The sequence below is a fragment of the Pristiophorus japonicus genome, chromosome X (genome assembly GCF_044704955.1).
Source record: "Pristiophorus japonicus isolate sPriJap1 chromosome X, sPriJap1.hap1, whole genome shotgun sequence".
Lineage (NCBI taxonomy): Eukaryota > Metazoa > Chordata > Chondrichthyes > Pristiophoridae > Pristiophorus > Pristiophorus japonicus.
The window spans coordinates 40,736,791-40,760,455 of record NC_092010.1 but is presented as its reverse complement, the minus strand read 5'-3'; positions in this window follow the sequence as shown (position 1 = coordinate 40,760,455).

Here is a 23,665-nt window from a genome sequence, read left to right as displayed (position 1 = left end):
TTGTATGCTAAAGGAGTGAATGGGAAGGGGTTGTCTCCATTGGGAATGTGTACAATGGGAATGATTGGAAGGGGTTGGGTCCATTGAGGATGTATACAATTGGAGTGAATAGGAAGGGGTTTGTGTCCATTGGGATTGTGTAAAACTGGTGTGAATGGGAAGAGGTTTGGATCCATTGGGATTGTTACAATGAGAGTCAAAAGGAACGGGTTGGGTCCATTGGGATTGTGCACAATGGGAACGAATGGGATGGAGTGTGCGTCTATTGTGATTGTGTACATAGAGAGTGAATGGGAAGGGTTGGGTCCATTGGGATTGTGTACACAGAGAGTAAATGGGAAGGGTTGGGTGAATTGGGATTGTGTACAGTGGGAGTGAATGGGAAGGGGTTTGGGTCCATTGGGATTCTGTACAGTGAGTGTGAATGTGCAGGGATTAGGTCCATTGGGATTGTGTACAGTGGGAGTGAATGGGAAGGGGTTTGGGTCCATTGCAATTGTGTACAACGGGAGTGAATGGGAAGGGGTTTTGGACCATTGGGATTGTGTACAATGGGAGTGAATGGGAAGGGGCTCAGGTCCATTGGGATTCTGCAGAGTGGGAGTGAATAGAAACATAGAAACATAGAAACATAGAAAATAGGTGCAGGAGCAGGCCATTCAGCCCTTCTAGCCTGCACCGCCATTCAATGAGTTCATGGCTGAACATGAAACTTCAGTACCCCATTCCTGCTTTCTCACCATAACCCTTGATCCCCCGAGTAGTAAGGACTTCATCTAACTCCCTTTTGAATATATTTAGTGAATTGGCCTCAACTACTTTCTGTGGTAGAGAATTCCACAGGTTCACCACTCTCTGGGTGAAGAAGTTTCTCCTCATCTCGGTCCTAAATGGCTTACCCCTTATCCTTAGACTGTGACCTCTGGTTCTGGACTTCCCCAACATTGGGAACATTCTTCCTGCATCTAACCTGTCTAAACCCGTCAGAATTTTAAACGTTTCCATGAGGTCCCCTCTCATTCTTCTGAACTCCAATGAATACAAGCCCAGTTGGTCCAGTCTTTCTTGATAGGTCAGTCCCACCATCCCGTTAATCAGTCTGGTGAATCTTCGCTGCACTTCCTCAATAGCAAGACTGTCCTTCCTCAAGTTAGGAGACCAAAACTGTACACAATACTCCAGGTGTGGCCTCACCAAGGCCCTGTACAACTGTAGCAACACCTCCCTGCCCCTGTACTCAAATCCCCTCGCTATGAAGGCCAACATGCCATTTGCTTTCTTAACCGCCTGCTGTACCTGCATGCCTACCTTCAATGACTGATGTACCATGACACCCAGGTCTCGTTGCACCTCCCCTTTTCCTAATCTGTCACCATTCAGATAATAGTCTGTCTCTCTGTTTTTACCACCAAAGTGGATAACCTCACATTTATCCACATTATACTTCATCTGCCATTCATTTGCCCACTCACCTAACGTTTCCAAGTCACTCTGCAGCCTCATAGCATCCTCCTCGCAGCTCACACTGCCACCCAACTTAGTGTCATCCGCAAATTTGGAGATACTACATTTAATCCCCTCGTCTAAATCATTAATGTACAATGTAAACAGCTGGGGCCCCAGCACAGAACCTTGCGGTACCCCACTAGTCACTGCCTGCCATTCTGAAAAGTACCCGTTTACTCCTACTCTTTGCTTCCTGTCTGACAACCAGTTCTCAATCCACGTCAGCACACTACCCCCAATCCCATGTGCTTTAACTTTGCACATTAATCTCTTGTGTGGGACCTTGTCGAAAGCCTTCTGAAAGTCCAAATATGCCACATCAACTGGGTCTCCTTTGTCCACTTTACTGGAAACATCCTCAAAAAATTCCAGAAGATTTGTCAAGCATGATTTCCCTTTCACAAATCCATGCTGACTTGGACCTATCATGTCACCATTTTCCAAATGCGCTGCTATGACATCCTTAATAATTGATTCCATCATTTTACCCACTACTGAGGTCAGGCTGACCGGTCTATAATTCCCTGTTTTCTCTCTCCCTCCTTTTTTAAAAAGTGGGGTTACATTGGCTACCCTCCACTCGATAGGAACTGATCCAGAGTCAATGGAATGTTGGAAAATTACTGTCAATGCATCCGCTAGTTCCAAGGCCACCTCCTTAAGTACTCTGGGATGCACTCCATCAGGCCCTGGGGATTTATCGGCCTTCAATCCCATCAATTTCCCCAACACAATTTCCAGACTAATAAAGATTTCCCTCAGTTCCCCCTCCTTACTAGACCCTCTGACCCCTTTTATATCCGGAAGGTTGTTTGTGTCCTCCTTAGTGAATACCGAACCAAAGTACTTGTTCAATTGGTCTGCCATTTCTTTGTTCCCCGTTATGACTTCCCCTGATTCTGACTGCAGGGGACCTACGTTTGTCTTTACTAACCTTTTTCTCTTTACATACCTATAGAAACTTTTGCAATCTGCCTTAATGTTCCCTGCAAGCTTCTTCTCGTACTCCATTTTCCCTGCCCTAATCAAACCCTTTGTCCTCCTCTGCTGAGTTCTAAATTTCTCCCAGTCCCCGGGTTCGCTGCTATTTCTGGCCAATTTGTATGCCACTTCCTTGGCTTTAATACTATCCCTGATTTCCCTCGATAGCCACGGTTGAGCCACCTTCCCTTTTTTATTTCTACTCCAGACAGGAATGTACAATTGTTGTAATTCATCCACGCGGTCTCTAAATGTCTGCCATTGCCCATCCACAGTCAACCCCTTAAGTATCATTCGCCAATCTATCCGAGCCAATTCACGCCTCATACCTTCAAAGTTACCCTTCTTTAAGTTCTGGACCATGGTCTCTGAATTAACTGTTTCATTCTCCATCCTAATGCAGAATTCCACCATATTATGGTCACTCTTCCCCAAGGGGCCTCGCACAATGAGATTGCGAATTAATCCTCTCTCATTACACAACACCCAGTCTAAGATGGCCTCCCCCCTAGTTGATTCCTCGACATATTGGTCTAGAAAACCATCCCTTATGCACTCCAGGAAATCCTCCTCCACCGTATTGCTTCCAGTTTGGCTAACCCAATCTATGTGCATATTAAAGTCACCCATTATAACTGCTACACCTTTATTGCATGCACCCCTAATTTCCTGTTTGATGCCCTCCCCAACATCACTACTACTGTTTGGAGGTCTGTACACAACTTCTACTAACGTTTTTTGCCATTTGGTGTTCTGCAGCTCTACCCATATAGATTCCACATCGTCCAAGCTAATGTCTTTCCTAACCATTGCATTAATCTCCTCTTTAACCAGCAATGCTACCCTACCTCCTTTTCCTTTTATTCTATCCTTCCTGAATGTTGAATACCCCTGGATGTTGAGTTCCCAGCCCTGATCATCCTGGAGCCGCGTCTCCGTAATCCCAATCACATCATATTTGTTAACATCTATTTGCACAGTTAATTCATCCACCTTATTGCGGATACTCCTTGCATTAAGACACAAAGCCTTCAGGCTTGTTTTTTTTAACACCCTTTGTCCTTTTAGAATTTTGCTGTACAGTGGCCCTTTTTGTTCTTTGCCTTGGGTTTCTCTGCCCTCCACTTTTCCTCATCTCCTTTCTGTCTTTTGCTTTTGCCTCCTTTTTGTTTCCCTCTGTCTCCCTGCATTGGTTCCCATCCCCCTGCCAAATTACTTTAAATCCTCCCCAACAGCACTAGCAAACACTCCCCCTCGGACATTGGTTCCGGTCCTGCCCAGGTGCAGACCGTCCGGTTTGTACTGGTCCCACCTCCCCCAGAATCGGTCCCAATGCCCCAAGAATTTGAATCCCTCCCTACTGCACCACTGCTCAAGCCACGTATTCATCTGCGCTATCCTGCGATTCCTACTCTGACTATCACGTGGCACTGGTAGCAATCCCGAGATTACTACTTTTGAGGTCCTACTTTTTGCGAATGGGTTTGTGTGCATTGGGATTGTGTGCCAAAGGAGTGAATGGGAAGGGGCTGGGACAATGGGATTGGGTACAAGGGGAGTGAATGGGAAGGGGTTGCATCCATTGGGATTATGTACAGTGGGAGTGAATGGGAAGGGATTGTGTCCATTGGGATTGTGTACAATGGGATGAATGGGAAGGGGTTTGGGTCCATTGGGATTGTGTACATTGAGAGAGAATGGCAAGGGGTTTGGGTCCATGGGGTTTTGTGTGCAATGGGAGTGAATGGGAAGGTGTTGGATACATTGGGGTTCTGTACAATGGAAGTGCATGGATGGTGGTTGGGTCCATTGGGATTGTGTACAGTGGGAGTGAAAGGGAAGGGGTTTGGGTCAATTGGAATTGTGTACAATGGGAGTTAATAGAAAGGGGTTTTGTATCATTGGGATTGTGTACAATTGGAGTGAATAGGAAGGGGTTTGGATCCATTGGGATAATGTACAGAGGGAGTGTATGGGAAGGGCTTGGGTCAATTGGGATTGTGTATAATGGGAGTGAATGGGAAGGGGTTGTGTTCATTGTGATTGTGTACAGTGGGAGTGAATGGGAAGGGGTTTGAGTCTTTTGGGATTGTGTACACTGGGAGTGAATGGGTGGGGGCTATGTCCATTGGGACTGAGTAAATTTAGAATGAATGGTAAGGTGTTTGGGTCCATTGGGATTGTGCACAATGGGAGTGAATGGGAAGAGGTTTGGGTCCATTGGAATTCTATACAACGGAAGTGAATGGGAAAAATTGGGTCCATTGGAATTGTGTACAATGTGTGTGAATGCGAAGGGGTTGGGTCCATTGTTATTGTGTACAATGGGAGTCAATGCGAAGAGGTTTGGGTCCATTGGGATAGTGTACAATGGGAATGAAATAGAAGGGCTTGGGTCCATTGGGATTGTGTACAATGTGAGTGAATGGGAAGTGCTTGAACCCATTGGGATTGTGTACAGTGCGGGTGAATGGGAAGAGGTTTGGGACCATTGGGATTCTATACAACGGGAGTGAATGGGAAGGGGTTGGGTCCATTGGGATTGTATACAATGGGAGTCAATGGGAAGAGGTTGGGTCCATTGGGATTCTGTACAATGGCAGTGCATGGGAAGGGGTTTGGGTCCATTGGGATTCTGTACAGTGGGAGAGATTGGGAAGGGATTGGTTCCATTGGGCTTGAGTACAGTGGGAATGAATGGGAAGGTGTTGAGTCCATTGGGATTGTGTACAATGGGAGTGAATGGGAAGAGGTTTGGGTCCATTGGGATTATGTACAGTGGGAGTGAATGGGAAGAGGTTTGGGTCCATTGAGATTCTATACAACGGGAGTGAATGGGAAAAAATGGGTGCATTGGAATTGTGTACAATGTGTGTGAATGCGAAGGCATTGGGTCCATTGAGATTGTGTTGAGTGGGAGTCAATGTGAAGGGGTTTGGGTCCATTGGGATTGTGTACAGTGTGGGTGAATGGGAAGAGGTTTGGGTCCATTGGGATTCTATACAACGGGAGTGAATGGGAAGGGGTTGGGTCATTGGGATTGTGTACAATGGGAGTCAATGGGAAGAGGTTGGGTCCATTGGGATTCTGTACAATGGGAGTGCATGGGAAGGGGTTTGGGTCAATTGGGATTCTTACAGTGGGAGAGATTGGGAAGGGATTGTTTCCATTGGGCTTGTGTACAGTGGGAATGAATGGGAAGAGGTTGAGTCCATTGTGATTGTGTACAATGGGAGTTATTGGGAAGGGGTTTGAGTCCATTGAGATTGTGTACAGTGGGAGTGAATGGGAAGGGTTTGGGTCCATTGGGATTGTGTACAATGGCTATGAATGGGAAGGGGTTTGGATCCATTGGGAATCTACAGAATGGGAATGAATGCAAAGAGATTTGGGTCCATTGAGATTGTGTACAACGAGAGTGAATGGAAAGTGATTTGGGTCCATTGGGACTATGTACACTGGGAGTGAATGAGAACAGGTTGTGTCCATTAGGATTGTGTACAATCGAAGTGAATTGGAAGGTGTTGGGTCCATTGGGATTGTGTACAGTGGGAGTGAATGGGAAGGGGTTTGGGTCCATTGGGAATTTGTATATTCAGAGTGAATGGGAAGGGGTTTGGGTCCATTGGGATTTTATACATTGGGAGTGAATGGGAAGGGGTTTGGTTCCATTGTGATTGTGCACAGTGGAAGTGAATGGGAAGAGGTTTGAGTCCATTGGGATAGTGTACACTGGGAGTGAATGGGTAGTGGTTTGGGTCCATTGAGATTCTATACAACGGAAGTGAATGGGAAAAATTGGGTCCATTGGAATTGTGTACAATGTGTGTGATTGCGAAGGGGTTGGGTCCATTGGGATACTGTACAATGGGAATGAAATAGAAGGGCTTGGGTCCATTGGGATTGTGTACAATGTGAGTGAATGGGAAGTGCTTGAGTCCATTGGGATTGTGTACAGTGGGAGTCAATGGGAAGAGGTTGGGTCCATTGGGATTCTGTACAATGGGAGTGCATGGGAAGGAGTTTGGGTCTATTGGGATTCTGTACAGTGGGAGAGATTGGGAAGGGATTGGTTCCATTGGGCTTGTGTACAATGGGAATGAATGGGAAGTGGTTTGTGTCCATTGGTATTGTGTTGAATGTATGTGAATGGGAAGGGATTGGGTCCATTGGGATTGTGTACAATGGGAGTGAATGGGAAGAGGTTTGGGTCCATTCGGATTCTATACAATGGGAGTGAATGGGAAGGGGCTGGGTCCATTGGAATTGGGTACAAAGGGAGTGAATTGGAAGGGGTTTGGGTCCATTGGGATTGTGTAGAAAGGGACTGAATGGGAAGGGTTTGTGTCCATTAGGATTGTGTACAATGGGAGTGAATAGGAAGAGGTTTGGGTCCATTGGGATTGTATACAGTGGGAGTGAATAGGAAGGGGTTGGGTCTATTGGCATTGTGTACAGTGGTGAGTGAATGGGAATGGATTGTGTCCATTGGGATTGTGTACAGTGGGAGTGAATGGGAAGGGGTTGGGTCCATTGGGATTGCATACGGTGGGAGTGAATGGCAAAGGGTTGATCCATTGGGATTGTGTACTGTGGGAGTGAATGGGAATGGTTTTGGGTGCATTGGAATTGTATGCTAAAGGAGTGAATGGGAAGGGGTTGTCTCCATTGGGATTGTGTACAATGGGAGTGAATGGGAAGGGGTTGTGTTCATTGTGATTGTGTACAGTGGGAGTGAATGGGAAGGGGTTTGAGTCTTTTGGGATTGTGTACACTGGGAGTGAATGGGTGGGGGCTATGTCCATTGGGATTGAGTAAATTGAGAATGAATGGTAAGGTGTTTGGGTCCATTGGGATTGTGCACAATGGGAGTGAATGGGAAGAGGTTTGGGTCCATTGGAATTCTATACAACGGAAGTGAATGGGAAAAATTGGGTCCATTGGAATTGTGTACAATGTGTGTGAATGCGAAGGGGTTGGGTCCATTGTTATTGTGTACAATGGGAGTCAATGCGAAGAGGTTTGGGTCCATTGGGATAGTGTACAATGGGAATGAAATAGAAGGGCTTGGGTCCATTGGGATTGTGTACAATGTGAGTGAATGGGAAGTGCTTGAACCCATTGGGATTGTGTACAGTGCGGGTGAATGGGAAGAGGTTTGGGACCATTGGGATTCTATACAACGGGAGTGAATGGGAAGGGGTTGGGTCCATTGGGATTGTATACAATGGGAGTCAATGGGAAGAGGTTGGGTCCATTGGGATTCTGTACAGTGGGAGAGATTGGGAAGGGATTGGTTCCATTGGGCTTGAGTACAGTGGGAATGAATGGGAAGGTGTTGAGTCCATTGGGATTGTGTACAATGGGAGTAAATGGGAAGAGGTTTGGGTCCATTGGGATTATGTACAGTGGGAGTGAATGGGAAGAGGTTTGGGTCCATTGAGATTCTATACAACGGGAGTGAATGGGAAAAAATGGGTGCATTGGAATTGTGTACAATGTGTGTGAATGCGAATACGTTGGGTCCATTGAGATTGTGTTGAGTGGGAGTCAATGTGAAGGGGTTTGGGTCCATTGGGATTGTGTACAGTGCGGGTGAATGGGAAGAGGTTTGGGTCCATTGGGATTCTATACAACGGGAGTGAATGGGAAGGGGTTGGGTCATTGGGATTGTGTACAATGGGAGTCAATGGGAAGAGGTTGGGTCCATTGGGATTCTGCACAATGGGAGTGCATGGGAAGGGGTTTGGGTCCATTGGGATTCTTACAGTGGGAGAGATTGGGAAGGGATTGTTTCCATTGGGCTTGTGTACAGTGGGAATGAATGGGAAGAGGTTGAGTCCATTGTGATTGTGTACAATGGGAGTTATTGGGAAGGGGTTTGAGTCCATTGAGATTGTGTACAGTGGGAGTGAATGGGAAGGGTTTGGGTCCATTGGGATTGTGTACAATGGCTATGAATGGGAAGGGGTTTGGATCCATTGGGAATCTACAGAATGGGAATGAATGCGAAGAGATTTGGGTCCATTGAGATTGTGTACAACGAGAGTGAATGGAAAGTGATTTGGGTCCATTGGGACTATGTACACTGGGAGTGAATGAGAACAGGTTGTGTCCATTAGGATTGTGTACAATCGAAGTGAATTGGAAGGTGTTGGGTCCATTGGGATTGTGTACAGTGGGAGTGAATGGGAAGGGGTTGGGTCCATTGGGATTTTGTATATTCAGAGTGAATGGGAAGGGGTTTGGGTCCATTGGGATTTTGTACATTGGGAGTGAATGGGAAGGGGTTTGGTTCCATTGGGATTGTGTACAATGAGAGTGAATGAGAAGGGCTTTGGGTCCATTGGGATTTTGTACAGTGGGAGTGAATGGGAAGGGGTTTGGGTCCATTGGGATTGTGCACAATTGGAGTGAGTAGGAAGGGGTTTGGATCCATTGGGATAATGTACAGTGGGAGTGAATGGGAAGGGCTTGGGTCCATTGGGATTGTGTACAATGGGAGTGAATGGGAAGGGGTTGTGTTCATTGTGATTGTGCACAGTGGAAGTGAATGGGAAGAGGTTTGAGTCCATTGGGATAGTGTACACTGGGAGTGAATGGGTAGAAACATAGAAACATAGAAACATAGAAAATAGGTGCAGGAGCAGGCCATTCAGCCCTTCTAGCCTGCACCGCCATTCAATGAGTTCATGGCTGAACATGAAACTTCAGTACCCCCTTCCTGCTTTCTCGCCATAACCCTTGATCCCCCGAGTAGTAAGGACTTCATCTAACTCCCTTTTGAATATATTTAGTGAATTGGCCTCAACTACTTTCTGTGGTAGAGAATTCCACAGGTTCACCACTCTCTGGGTGAAGAAGTTTCTCCTCATCTCGGTCCTAAATGGCTTACCCCTTATCCTCAGACTGTGACCCCTGGTTCTGGACTTCCCCAACATTGGGAACATTCTTTCTGCATCTAACCTGTCTAAACCCGTCAGAATTTTAAACGTTTCTATGAGGTCCCCTCTCATTCTTCTGAACTCCAGTGAATACAAGCCCAATTGATCCAATCTTTCTTGATAGGTCAGAGATTTGGGTCCATTGAGATTCTATACAACGGAAGTGAATGGGAAAAATTGGGTCCATTGGAATTGTGTACAATGTGTGTGAATGCGAAGGGGTTGGGTCCATTGGGATACTGTACAATGGGAATGAAATAGAAGGGCTTGGATCCATTGGGATTGTGTACAATGTGAGTGAATGGGAAGTGCTTGAGTCCATTGGGATTGTGTACAGTGGGAGTCAATGGGAAGAGGTTGGGTCCATTGGGATTCTGTACAATGGGAGTGCATGGGAAGGAGTTTGGGTCTATTGGGATTCTGTACAGTGGGAGAGATTGGGAAGGGATTGGTTCCATTGGGCTTGTGTACAATGGGAATGAATGGGAAGTGGTTTGTGTCCATTGGTATTGTGTTGAATGTATGTGAATGGGAAGGGATTGGGTCCATTGGGATTGTGTACAATGGGAGTGAATGGGAAGAGGTTTGGGTCCATTCGGATTCTATACAATGGGAGTGAATGGGAAGGGGCTGGGTCCATTGGAATTGGGTACAAAGGGAGTGAATTGGAAGGGGTTTGGGTCCATTGGGATTGTGTAGAAAGGGACTGAATGGGAAGGGTTTGTGTCCATTAGGATTGTGTACAATGGGAGTGAATAGGAAGAGGTTTGGGTCCATTGGGATTGTATACAGTGGGAGTGAATAGGAAGGGGTTGGGTCTATTGGCATTGTGTACAGTGGGAGTGAATGGGAATGGATTGTGTCCATTGGGATTGTGTACAGTGGGAGTGAATGGGAAGGGGTTGGGTCCATTGGGATTGTATACGGTGCGAGTGAATGGCAAAGGGTTGATCCATTGGGATTGTGTACTGTGGGAGTGAACGGGAATGGGTTTGGGTGCATTGGAATTGTATGCTAAAGGAGTGAATGGGAAGGGGTTGTCTCCATTGGGATTGTGTACAATGGGAGTGAATGGGAAGGGGTTGTGTTCATTGTGATTGTGTACAGTGGGAGTGAATGGGAAGGGGTTTGAGTCTTTTGGGATTGTGTACACTGGGAGTGAATGGGTGGGGGCTATGATCATTGGGATTGAGTAAATTGAGAATGAATGGTAAGGTGTTTGGGTCCATTGGGATTGTGCACAATGGGAGTGAATGGGAAGAGGTTTGGGTCCATTGGAATTCTATACAACGGAAGTGAATGGGAAAAATTCGGTCCATTGGAATTGTGTACAATGTGTGTGAATGCGAAGGGGTTGGGTCCATTGTTATTGTGTACAATGGGAGTCAATGCGAAGAGGTTTGGGTCCATTGGGATAGTGTACAATGGGAATGAAATAGAAGGGCTTGGGTCCATTGGGATTGTGTACAATGTGAGTGAATGGGAAGTGCTTGAACCCATTGGGATTGTGTACAGTGCGGGTGAATGGGAAGAGGTTTGGGACCATTGGGATTCTATACAACGGGAGTGAATGGGAAGGCGTTGGGTCCATTGGGATTGTATACAATGGGAGTCAATGGGAAGAGGTTGGGTCCATTGGGATTCTGTAAAATGGCAGTGCATGGGAAGGGGTTTGGGTCCATTGGGATTCTGTACAGTGGGAGAGATTGGGAAGGGATTGGTTCCATTGGGCTTGAGTACAGTGGGAATGAATGGGAAGGTGTTGAGTCCATTGGGATTGTGTACAATGGGAGTGAATGGGAAGAGGTTTGGGTCCATTGGGATTATGTACAGTGGGAGTGAACGGGAAGAGGTTTGGGTCCATTGAGATTCTATACAACGGGAGTGAATGGGAAAAAATGGGTGCATTGGAATTGTGTACAATGTGTGTGAATGCGAAGGCGTTGGGTCCATTGAGATTGTGTTGAGTGGGAGTCAATGTGAAGGGGTATGGGTCCATTGGGATTGTGTACAGTACGGGTGAATGGGAAGAGGTTTGGGTCCATTGGGATTCTATACAACGGGAGTGAATGGGAAGGGGTTGGGTCATTGGGATTGTGTACAATGGGAGTCAATGGGAAGAGGTTGGGTCCATTGGGATTCTGTACAATGGGAGTGCATGGGAAGGGGTTTGGGTCCATTGGGATTCTTACAGTGGGAGAGATTGGGAAGGGATTGTTTCCATTGGGCTTGTGTACAGTGGGAATGAATGGGAAGAGGTTGAGTCCATTGTGATTGTGTACAATGGGAGTTATTGGGAAGGGGTTTGAGTCCATTGAGATTGTGTACAGTGGGAGTGAATGGGAAGGGTTTGGGTCCATTGGGATTGTGTACAATGGCTATGAATGGGAAGGGGTTTGGATCCATTGGGAATCTACAGAATGGGAATGAATGCGAAGAGATTTGGGTCCATTGGGATTGTGTACAACGAGAGTGAATGAAAAGTGATTTGGGTCCATTGGGACTATGTACACTGGGAGTGAATGAGAACAGGTTGTGTCCATTAGGATTGTGTACAATCGAAGTGAATTGGAAGGTGTTGGGTCCATTGGGATTGTGTACAGTGGGATTGAATGGGAAGGGGTTTGGGTCCATTGGGATTTTGTATATTCAGAGTGAATGGGAAGGGGTTTGGGTCCATTGGGATTTTGTACATTGGGAGTGAATGGGAAGGGGTTTGGTTCCATTGGGATTGTGTACAGTGGGAGTGAATAGGAAGGGGTTTGAGTCTTTTGGGATTGTGTACACTGGGAGTGAATGGGTGGGGGCTATGTCCATTGGGATTGAGTAAATTGAGAATGAATGGTAATGTGTTTGGGTCCATTGGGATTGTGCACAATGGGAGTGAATGGGAAGAGGTTTGGGTCCATTGGAATTCTATACAACGGAAGTGAATGGGAAAAATTGGGTCCATTGGAATTGTGTACAATGTGGGTGAATGCGAAGGGGTTGGGTCCATTGTTATTGTGTACAATGGGAGTCAATGCGAAGGGGTTTGGGTCCATTGGGATAGTGTACAATGGGAATGAAATAGAAGGGCTTGGGTCCATTGGGATTGTGTACAATGTGAGTGAATGGGAAGTGATTGAACCCATTGGGATTGTGTACAGTGCGGGTGAATGGGAAGAGGTTTGGGACCATTGGGATTCTATACAACGGGAGTGAATGGGAAGGGGTTGGGTCCATTGGGATTGTATACAATGGGATTCAATGGGAAGAGGTTGGGTCCATTGAGATTCTGTACAGTGGGAGAGATTGGGAAGGGATTGATTCCATTGGGCTTGAGTACAGTGGGAATGAATGGGAAGGTGTTGAGTCCATTGGGATTGTGTACAATGGGAGTGAATGGGAAGAGGTTTGGGTCCATTGGGATTATGTACAGTGGGAGTGAATGGGAAGAGATTTGGGTCCATTGAGATTCTATACAACGGGAGTGGATGGGAAAAAATGGGTGCATTGGAATTGTGTACAACGTGTGTGAATGCGAAGACGTTGGGTCCATTGAGATTGTGTTGAGTGGGAGTCAATGTGAAGGGGTTTGGGTCCATTGGGATTGTGTACAGTGCGGGTGAATGGGAAGCGGTTTGGGTCCATTGGGATTCTATACAACTGGAGTGAATGGGAAGGGGTTGGGTCATTGGGATTGTGTACAATGGGAGTCAATGGGAAGAGGTTGGGTCCATTGGGATTCTGTACAATGGGAGTGCATGGGAAGGGGTTTGGGTCCATTGGGATTCTTACAGTGGGAGAGATTGGGAAGGGATTGTTTCCATTGGGCTTGTGTACAGTGGGAATGAATGGGAAGAGGTTGAGTCCATTGTGATTGTGTACAATGGGAGTTATTGGGAAGGGGTTTGAGTCCATTGAGATTGTGTACAGTGGGAGTGAATGGGAAGGGTTTGGGTCCATTGGGATTGTGTACAATGGCTATGAATGGGAAGGGGTGTGGATCCATTGGGAATCTACAGAATGGGAATGAATGCGAAGAGATTTGGGTCCATTGAGATTGTGTACAACGAGAGTGAATGGAAAGTGATTTGGGTCCATTGTGACTATGTACACTGGGAGTGAATGAGAACAGGTTGTGTCCATTAGGATTGTGTACAATCGAAGTGAATTGGAAGGTGTTGGGTCCATTGGGATTGTGTACAGTGGGAGTGAATGGGAAGGGGTTTGGGTCCATTGGGATTTTGTATATTCAGAGTGAATGGGAAGGGGTTTGGGTCCATTGGGATTTTGTATATTCAGAGTGAATGGGAAGGGGTTTGGGTCCATTGGGCTTGTGTACAGTGGGAATGAATGGGAAGAGGTTGAGTCCATTGTGATTGTGTACAATGGGAGTTATTGGGAAGGGGTTTGAGTCCATTGAGATTGTGTACAGTGGGAGTGAATGGGAAGGGTTTGGGTCTATTGGGATTGTGTATAATGGCTATGAATGGGAAGGGGTTTGGATCCATTGGGAATCTACAGAATGGGAATGAATGCGAAGAGATTTGGGTCCATTGAGATTGTGTACAACGAGAGTGAATGGAAAGTGATTTGGGTCCATTGGGACTATGTACACTGGGAGTGAATGAGAACAGGTTGTGTCCATTAGGATTGTGTACAATCGAAGTGAATTGGAAGGTGTTGGGTCCATTGGGATTGTGTACAGTGGGAGTGAATGGGAAGGGGTTTGGGTCCATTGGGATTTTGTATATTCAGAGTGAATGGGAAGGGGTTTGGGTCCATTGGGATTTTGTACATTGGGAGTGAATGGGAAGGGTTTTGGTTCCATTGGGATTGTGTACAATGAGAGTGAATGGGAAGGGGTTTGGGTCCATTGGGATTTTGTACAGTGGGAGTGAATGGGAAGGGATTTGGGTCCATTGGGATTGTGCACAATTGGAGTGAGTAGGAAGGGGTTTGGATCCATTGGGATAATGTACAGTGGGAGTGAATGGGAAGGGCTTGGGTCCATTGGGATTGTGTACAATGGGAGTGAATGGGAAGGGGTTGTGTTCATTGTGATTGTGCACAGTGGAAGTGAATGGGAAGAGGTTTGAGTCCATTGGGATAGTGTACACTGGGAGTGAATGGGTAGAGGTTTGGTCCATTGAGATTCTATACAACGGAAGTGAATGGGAAAAATTGGGTCCATTGGAATTGTGTACAATGTGTGTGAATGCGAAGGGGTTGGGTCCATTGGGATACTGTACAATGGGAATGAAATAGAAGGGCTTGGGTCCATTGGGATTGTGTACAATGTGAGTGAATGGGAAGTGCTTGAGTCCATTGGGATTGTGTACAGTGGGAGTCAATGGGAAGAGGTTGGGTCCATTGGGATTCTGTACAATGGGAGTGCATGGGAAGGAGTTTGGGTCTATTGGGATTCTGTACAGTGGGAGAGATTGGGAAGGGATTGGTTCCATTGGGCTTGTGTACAATGGGAATGAATGGGAAGTGGTTTGTGTCCATTGGTATTGTGTTGAATGTATGTGAATGGGAAGGGATTGGGTCCATTGGGATTGTGTACAATGGGAGTGAATGGGAAGAGGTTTGGGTCCATTCGGATTCTATACAATGGGAGTGAATGGGAAGGGGCTGGGTCCATTGGAATTGGGTACAAAGGGAGTGAATTGGAAGGGGTTTGGGTCCATTGGGATTGTGTAGAAAGGGACTGAATGGGAAGGGTTTGTGTCCATTAGGATTGTGTACAATGGGAGTGAATAGGAAGAGGTTTGGGTCCATTGGGATTGTATACAGTGGGAGTGAATAGGAAGGGGTTGGGTCTATTGGCATTGTGTACAGTGGGAGTGAATGGGAATGGATTGTGTCCATTGGGATTGTGTACAGTGGGAGTGAATGGGAAGGGGTTGGGTCCATTGGGATTGTATACGGTGGGAGTGAATGGCAAAGGGTTGATCCATTGGGATTGTGTACTGTGGGAGTGAATGGGAATGGGTTTGGGTGCATTGGAATTGTATGCTAAAGGAGTGAATGGGAAGGGGTTGTCTCCATTGGGAATGTGTACAATGGGAATGATTGGAAGGGGTTGGGTCCATTGAGGATGTATACAATTGGAGTGAATGGGAAGGGGTTGTGTCCATTGGGATTGTGTAAAACTGGAGTGAATGGGAAGAGGTTTGGGTCCATTGGGATTCTGTACAGTGAGTGTGAATGTGAAGGAGTTTGGGTCCATTGGGATTGTGTACAGTGGGAGTGAATGGGAAGGGGTTTGGGTCCATTGGGATTCTGTACAGTGAGTGTGAATGTGAAGGGATTAGGTCCATTGGGATTGTGTACAGTGGGTGTGAATGGGAAGGGGTTGGGGTCCATTGGGATTGTGTACATAGAGAGTGAATGGGAAGGGGTTTGGGTCCATTGCAATTGTGTACAACGGGAGTGAATGGGAAGGGGTTTTGGACCATTGGGATTGTGTACAATGGGAGTGAATGGGAAGCGGTTTTGGTTTATTGGAATTGTGTACAGTGGGTGTGAATGGGAAGGGGTTTGGGTCCATTGGGATTGTGTACAGTGAGAGTGAATGGGAAGGGGTTTGGGTCCATTGGGAGTCTGTACAGTGAGAGTGAATGTGAAGGGAATAGGTCCATTGGGATTGTGTACAGTGGGTGTGAATGGGAAGGGGTTGGGGTCCATTGGGATTGTTTACATAGAAAGTGAATGGGAAGGGGTTTGGGTCCATTGGGATTGTGTACAGTGAGAGTGAATGTGAAGGGATTAGGTCCATTGGGATTGTGTACAATAGGAGTGAATGGGAAGGGGCTCAGGTCCATTGGGATTCTGTCGAGTGGGAGTGAATGCGAATGGGTTTGTGTGCATTGGGATTGTGTGCTAAAGGAGTGAATGGGAAGGGGCCGGGACAATGGGATTGGGTACAAGGGGAGTGAATGGGAAGGGGTTGCATCCATTGGGATTATGTACAGTGGGAGTGAATGGGAAGGGATTGTGTCCATTGAGATTGTGTACAATGGGAGTGAATGGGAAGGGGTATGGGTCCATTGGGATTGTGTACATTGAGAGAGAATGGGAAGGCATTTGGGTCCAGGGGGTTTTGTGTACAATGGGAGTGAATGGGAAGGTGTTGGATACATTGGGGTTCTGTACAATGGAAGTGCATGGGAAGTGGTTGGGTCCATTGGGATTGTGTACAGTGGCAGTAAAAGGGAAGGGGTTTGGGTCAATTGGAATTGTGTACAATGGGAGTTAATAGAAAGGGGGTTTGTATCATTGGGATTGTGTACAATTGGAGTGAATAGGAAGGGGTTTGGATCCATTGGGATAATGTACAGAGGGAGTGTATGGGAAGGGCTTGGGTCCATTGGGATTGTGTACAATGGGAGTGAATGGGAAGGGGTTGTGTTCATTGTGATTGTGTACAGTGGGAGTGAATGGGAAGGGGTTTGGGTCCATTGGGATTCTGTACAGTGAGAGTGAATGTGAAGGGAATAGGTCCATTGGGATTGTGTACAGTGGGTGTGAATGGGAAGGGGTTGGGGTCCATTGGGATTGTGTACATAGAGAGTGAATGGGAAGGGGTTTGGGTCCATTGGGATTGTGTACAGTGAGAGTGAATGTGAAGGGATTAGGTCCATTGGGATTGTGTACAATGGGAGTGAATGGGAAGGGGCTCAGGTCCATTGGGATTCTGTCGAGTGGGAGTGAATGCGAATGGGTTTGTGTGCATTGGGATTGTGTGCTAAAGGAGTGAATGGGAAGGGGCCGGGACAATGGGATTGGGTACAAGGGGAGTGAATGGGAAGGGGTTGCATCCATTGGGATTATGTACAGTGGGAGTGAATGGGAAGGGATTGTGTCCATTGAGATTGTGTACAATGGGAGTGAATGGGAAGGGGTATGGGTCCATTGGGATTGTGTACATTGAGAGAGAATGGGAAGGCGTTTGGGTCCAGGGGGTTTTGTGTACAATGGGAGTGAATGGGAAGGTGTTGGATACATTGGGTTTCTGTACAATGGAAGTGCATGGGAAGTGGTTGGGTCCATTGGGATTGTATACAGTGGGAGTGAAAGGGAAGGGGTTTGGGTCAATTGGAATTGTGTACAATGGGAGTTAATAGAAAGGGGGTTTGTATCATTGGGATTGTGTACAATTGGAGTGAATAGGAAGGGGTTTGGATCCATTGGGATAATATACAGAGGGAGTGTATGGGAAGGGCTTGGGTCCATTGGGATTGTGTACAATGGGAGTGAATGGGAAGGGGTTGTGTTCATTGTGATTGTGTACAGTGGGAGTGAATGGGAAGGGGTTTGAGTCTTTTGGGATTGTGTACACTGGGAGTGAATGGGAGGGGGCTATGTCCATTGGGATTGAGTATATTGAGAATGAATGGTAAGGTGTTTGGGTCCATTGGGATTGTGCACAATGGGAATGAATGGGAAGAGGTTTGGATCCATTGGGATTCTATACAACGGAAGTGAATGGGAAAAATTGGGTCCATTGGAATTGTGTACAATGTGTGTGAATGCGAAGGGGTTGGGTCCATTGTTATTGTGTACAATGGGAGTCAATGCGAAGGGGTTTTGGTCCATTGGGATAGTGTACAATGGGAATGAAATAGAAGGGTTTGGGTCCATTTGGATTGTGTACAATGTGAGTGAATGGGAAGTGCTTGAGTCCATTGGGATTGTGTACAGAGTGGGTGAATGGGAAGAGGTTTGGGTCCATTCGGATTCTATACAATGGAAGTGAATTGGAAGGGGTTTGGTTCCATTGGGATTGTGTACAGTGGGAGTGAAAGGGAAGGGGTTTGGCTCCATTGGGATTTTGTACAATGGGAGTGAATAGGAAGGGCTTTGGATCCATTGGGATTATGTACAGCTGGAGTGAATGGGAAGAGATTTGGGTCCATTGAGATTCTATACAACGGGAGTGAATGGGAAAAAATGGGTGCATTGGAAATGTGTACAATGTGTGTGAATGCGAAGGCGTTGGGTCCATTGGGATTGTATTGAGTGGGAGTCAATGTGAAATGGTTTGGGTCCATTGGGATTGTGTACAGTGCAGGTGAATGGGAAGAGGTTTGGATCCATTGGGATTCTATACAACGGGAGTGAATGGGAAGGGGTTGGGTCCATTGGGATTGTGTACAATGGGAGTCAATGGGAAGAGGTTGGGTCCATTGGGATTCTGTACAATGGGAGTGCATGGGAAGGGGTTTGAGTCCATTGGGATTCTTACAGTGGGAGAGATTGGGAAGGGATTGTTTCCATTGGGCTTGTGTACAGTGGGAATGAATGGGAAGAGGTTGAGTCCATTGGGATTGTGTACAGTGGGAGTGAATGGGAAGGGGTTGGGTCCATTGGGATTGTGTACAATGGGAGTGAATGGGAAGGAGTTTTGGCCAATTGGGATTGTATACAATGGGAGTAAATGGGAATGGGTTTGGTTCCATTGGGAATGTGTACATTGAGAGTGAATGGGAAGGGGTTTTGGGTCCAGTGGGATTGTGTACAATGGGAGTGAATGGCAAGGGGTTCAGGCCATTGGGGATTTGTACAATAAGAGTGAATGGGAAGGGGTTTGGGTCCATTGGGATTTTGTACAGTGTGAGTGAATGGGAAGGTGTTTGGGAGCATTGGGTTTGTGTACAAAGGGAGAGAATGGGAAGGGGTTGGGTCCATTGGGATTGTGTACAATGGGGGTGAATAGGAAGGCGTTTGGTTCCATTGGGATTGTGTACAGTGGGAGTGATTGGGAATGGGTTGTGTCCATTGGGATTGTGTACAATGGGAATGAATTGGAAGGGGTTTGGGTCCATTGGGATTCTGTACAATGGAAGTGAATGGGAAGGGGTTTGGGTCCATTGGGATTGTGCACAATAGAAGTGAATGGGAATGGGTTGTGCCCATTGGGATTGTGTACAATGGGAGTGAATGGGAAGGGGTTCTGTCCATTGGCATTGTGTAAAATGGGAGTGAATAGGAAGGGGTTTGGATCCATTGGGATTATCTACATTGGAAAAGGATTGGGTCCATTGGGATTGTGTACAGGGGGAGTGAATGGGAAGTGGTTGTATCCATTGGACTGTGTAGAGTGGGAGTGAATAGGAGGGGGCTGTGTCCATTGGGATTGTGTACAATGGAAGTGAATGGGAAGGTGTTGGTCCATTGGGATTGTGTACAGTCGGGGCTGGGGGGAATGGGGAGAGGTTTGGGTCTGTTGGGATTCTATACAACGGGAGTGAATGTTAAGTGTTTTACTCCATTGGGATTGTGTACAATGGGAGTGAATGGGAAGGGGCTGCATCCATTGGGATTGTGTACAATCGGAGTCAATGGGAAGGGGCTGTGTCCATTCGGATTGTGTACAATGGGAGAGATTGGGAAGGGATTGGTTCCATTGGGATTATGTACAGTTGGATTGAATAGGAAGTGGTTTGTGTCCATTGGTATAGTGTTGAATGTATGTGAATGGGAAGGGTTATGGTCCATTGAGATTGTGTAAAATGTGGGTGAATGGGAAAGGGTTGAATCCATTGGGATTGTGTACACTGGGAGTGAATAGGAAGGGGTTTGGGTCTTTTGGAATTATGTACAGTGGGAGTGAATGGGAAGGGGTATGGGTCTATTGGGATTGTGTACAGTGGGAGTGAATAGGAAGGTGTTTGGGTCTATTGGGATTGTGTACAGTGGGAGTGAATAGGAAGGGGTGTGGTCCATTGAGATTGTGTACAGTGGGAGTGAATAGGAAGGGGTTTGCATCCATTGGAATTATGTATGGTTGGAGTGAATGGGAAGGGGTTAGGTCCATTGGGATTGTGTACACTGGGAGTCAATAGGAAGGGGTTTGGGTCTTTTGGAATTATGTACAGTGGGAGTAAATGGGAAGAGGTTTGGGTCCATTAGGTTTGTGTACATTGGGAGTGAATGGGACAGGTTTAGATCCATTGTGATTGTGTACAATGTGTGTGAACGGGAAGATGTTGGATCCATTGGTATTGTGTACAGTGGGGTTTAATGGGAACAGGTTTGGGTCCATTGTGATTGTGTACAATGTGTGTGAATGGGAAGGGATTGGGTCCATTGTGATTGTGTACCATGTGTTTGAATGGGAAGGGGTTGGGTCCATTGGGATTGTGTACAGTGGGGTTTAATGGGAACAGGTTTGGGTCTATTGTGATTGCGTACAATGTGTGTGAATGGGAAGGGATTGGGTCCATTGGGATTGTGTATAATCAGAGTCAATGGGAAGGGGTTTCAATTCATTGGGATTGTGTACAGTGGGAGTGAAGGGGAAGGGGTTGTGTCCATTCGGATTTTGTACAATGGGAGATATTGGGAAGGAATTGGGTCCATTGGGATTGTGTACAATGGGAGTGAATGGGAAGGGGTTGGGTCCATTGGGATTGTGTACAGTTGGAGTGAATGGGAAGGGGTTTGGGTCCATTGGGATTGTGTTCAGTGGGAGTGAACGGGAAGGGGTTGAGTCCATTGGGATTGTGTACAGTGGGGTTTAATGGGAACAGTTTTGGGTCCATTGGGATTGTGTACAATGTGTGTGAATGGGAAGGGGTTGGGTCCATTGGGATTGTGTACAATCGGAGTCAATGGGAAGGGGTTTTGTTTCATTGGGATTGTGTACAGTGGGAGTGAATGGGAAGAGGTTTGGGTCCATTGGGATTGTGTACAGTGGGAGTGAATGGGAACAGGTTTAGATCCATTGTGATTGTATACAATGTGTGTGAACGGGAAGGGGTTGGATCCATTGGGATTGTGTACAGTGGGGTTTAATGGGAACAGGTTTGGGTCCATTGTGATTGCGTACAATGTGTGTGAATGGGAAGGGATTGGGTCCATTGGGATTGTGTATAATCGGAGTCAATGGGAAGGGGTTTCGGTTCATTGGGATTGTGTACAGTGGCAGTGAAGGGAAAGCAGTTGTGTCCATTCGGATTTTGTACAATGGGAGAGATTGGGAAGGGATTGGTTCCATTGGGATTGTGTACAGTTGGATTGAATGGGAAGTGGTTTGTGTCCATTGGTATTGTGTTGAATGTATGTGAATGGGAAGGGATTGGGTCCATTGGGATTGTGTACAATGGGAGTGAATGGGAACAGGTTTAGATCCATTGTGATTGTGTACAATGTGTGTGAACGGGAAGGGGTTGGATCCATTGGGATTGTGTACAGTGGGGTTTAATGGGAACAGGTTTGGGTCCATTGTGATTGTGTACAATGTGTGTGAATGGGAAGGGATTGGGTCCATTGTGATTGTGTACCGTGTGTTTGAATGGGAAGGTGTTGGGTCCATTGGGATTGTGTACAGTGGGGTTTAATGGGAACAGGTTTGGGTCTATTGTGATTGCGTACAATGTGTGTGAATGGGAAGGGATTGGGTCCATTGGGATTATGTATAATCGGAGTCAAGGGGAAGGGTTTTCGGTTAATTGGGATTGTGTACAGTGGGAGTGAAGGGGAAGGGGTTGTGTCCATTCGGATGTTGTACAATGGGAGATATTGGGAAGGAATTGGGTCCATTGGGATTGTGTATAATGTCTGAGAATGGGAAGGGGTTGGGTCCATTGGGATTGTGTACAATCGGAGTCAATGGGAAGGGGTTTTGTTTCATTGGGATTGTGTACAGTGGGAGTGAATGGGAAGAGGTTTGGGTCCATTGGGATTGTGTACAGTGGGAGTGAATGGGAACAGGTTTAGATCCATTGTGATTGTGTACAATGTGTGTGAATGGGAAGGGGGGTGGATCCATTGGGATTGTGTACAGTGGGGTTTAATGGGAACAGGTTTGGGTCCATTGTGATTGCGTACAATGTGTGTGAATGGGAAGGGATTGGGTCCATTGGGATTGTGTATAATCGGAGTCAATGGGAAGGGGTTTCGGTTCATTGGGATTGTGTACAGTGGGAGTGAAGGGGAAGGGGTTATGTCCATTCGGATTTTGTACAATGGGAGAGATTGGGAAGGGATTGGTTCCATTGGGATTGTGTATGGTTGGATTGAATAGGAAGTGGTTGGTGTCCATTGGTAATGTGTTGAATGTATGTGAATGGGAAGGGATTGGGTCCATTGGGATTGTGTACATTGGGAGTCAATAGGAAGGGGTTTGGGTCTTTTGGAACTATATACAGTGGGAGTGAATGGGAAGGGGTTTGGCTGCATTGGGATTGTGTACAGGGGGAGTGAACGGGAATGGGTTGGTTCCATTGGGATTGTGTTCAGTGGGAGTGAATGGGAAGGGATTGGGTCCATTGGCATTGTGTACAATGGGAGTGAATGGGAAGAGGTTGGGTCCATTGGGATTGTGTACAATCGGAGTCAATGGGAAGGGGTTTTGTTTCATTGGGATTGTGTACAGTGGCAGTGAAGAGGAAGGGGTTGTGTCAATTGGTATTGTGTACAATGGGAGAGATTGGGAAGGGATTGGTTCCATTGGGATTGTGTGCAGTTGGATTGAATAGGAAGGGGTTTGCATCCATTGGAATTATGTACGGTGGGAGTGAATAGGAAGGGGTTTGGATTCATTGTGATTGTGTACAGTGGGAGTGAATGAAAAGGGGTTTCGGTCCATTGGGATAGTGTACATTGGGTGTGAATGGGAAGGGGTTTGGGTCCATTGGGATTGTGTACAGTGGGAGTGAATGGTAAGTGGTTTGGGTCCATTGGGATTGTGTTCAGTTGAAGTGAATGGGAAGGGGTTTGGGTCCATTGGGATTGTGTACAATGGGAGTGAATGGGAAGGGGTTTGGGTCAATTTGGATAGTGTACAGAGGGAGTGAATGGGAAGGAGTTGGGTCCATCGGGATTGTGTACAATGGGAGTGAATGGGAATGGGTTTGGGTCCATTGCAATTGTGTTGAATAATCTGAATGGGAAGGGGTTGGGTCCATTGGGATTGTGTACAATGGGAGTGAATGGGAAAGGTTATGGCCCATTGGGATTGTGTAAAATGCGGGTGAATGGGAAGAGGTTTTGGTCCATTGGGATTCTATACAATGGGAGTGAATGGGAAGAGGTTTGGGTCCATTCGGATTCTATACAATGGGAGTGAATGGGAAGTGGTTGAGTCCATTGGGATTTTGTAGAATGGGAGTGAATAGGAAGGGGGTTGTGCTCATTGGGATTGTGTACATTGAATGTGAATGGAAACGGATTGGGTCCATTGAGGTTTTGTACAATGGGAGTGCATGGGAAGGGGTCTGGGTCCATTAGGATTGTAT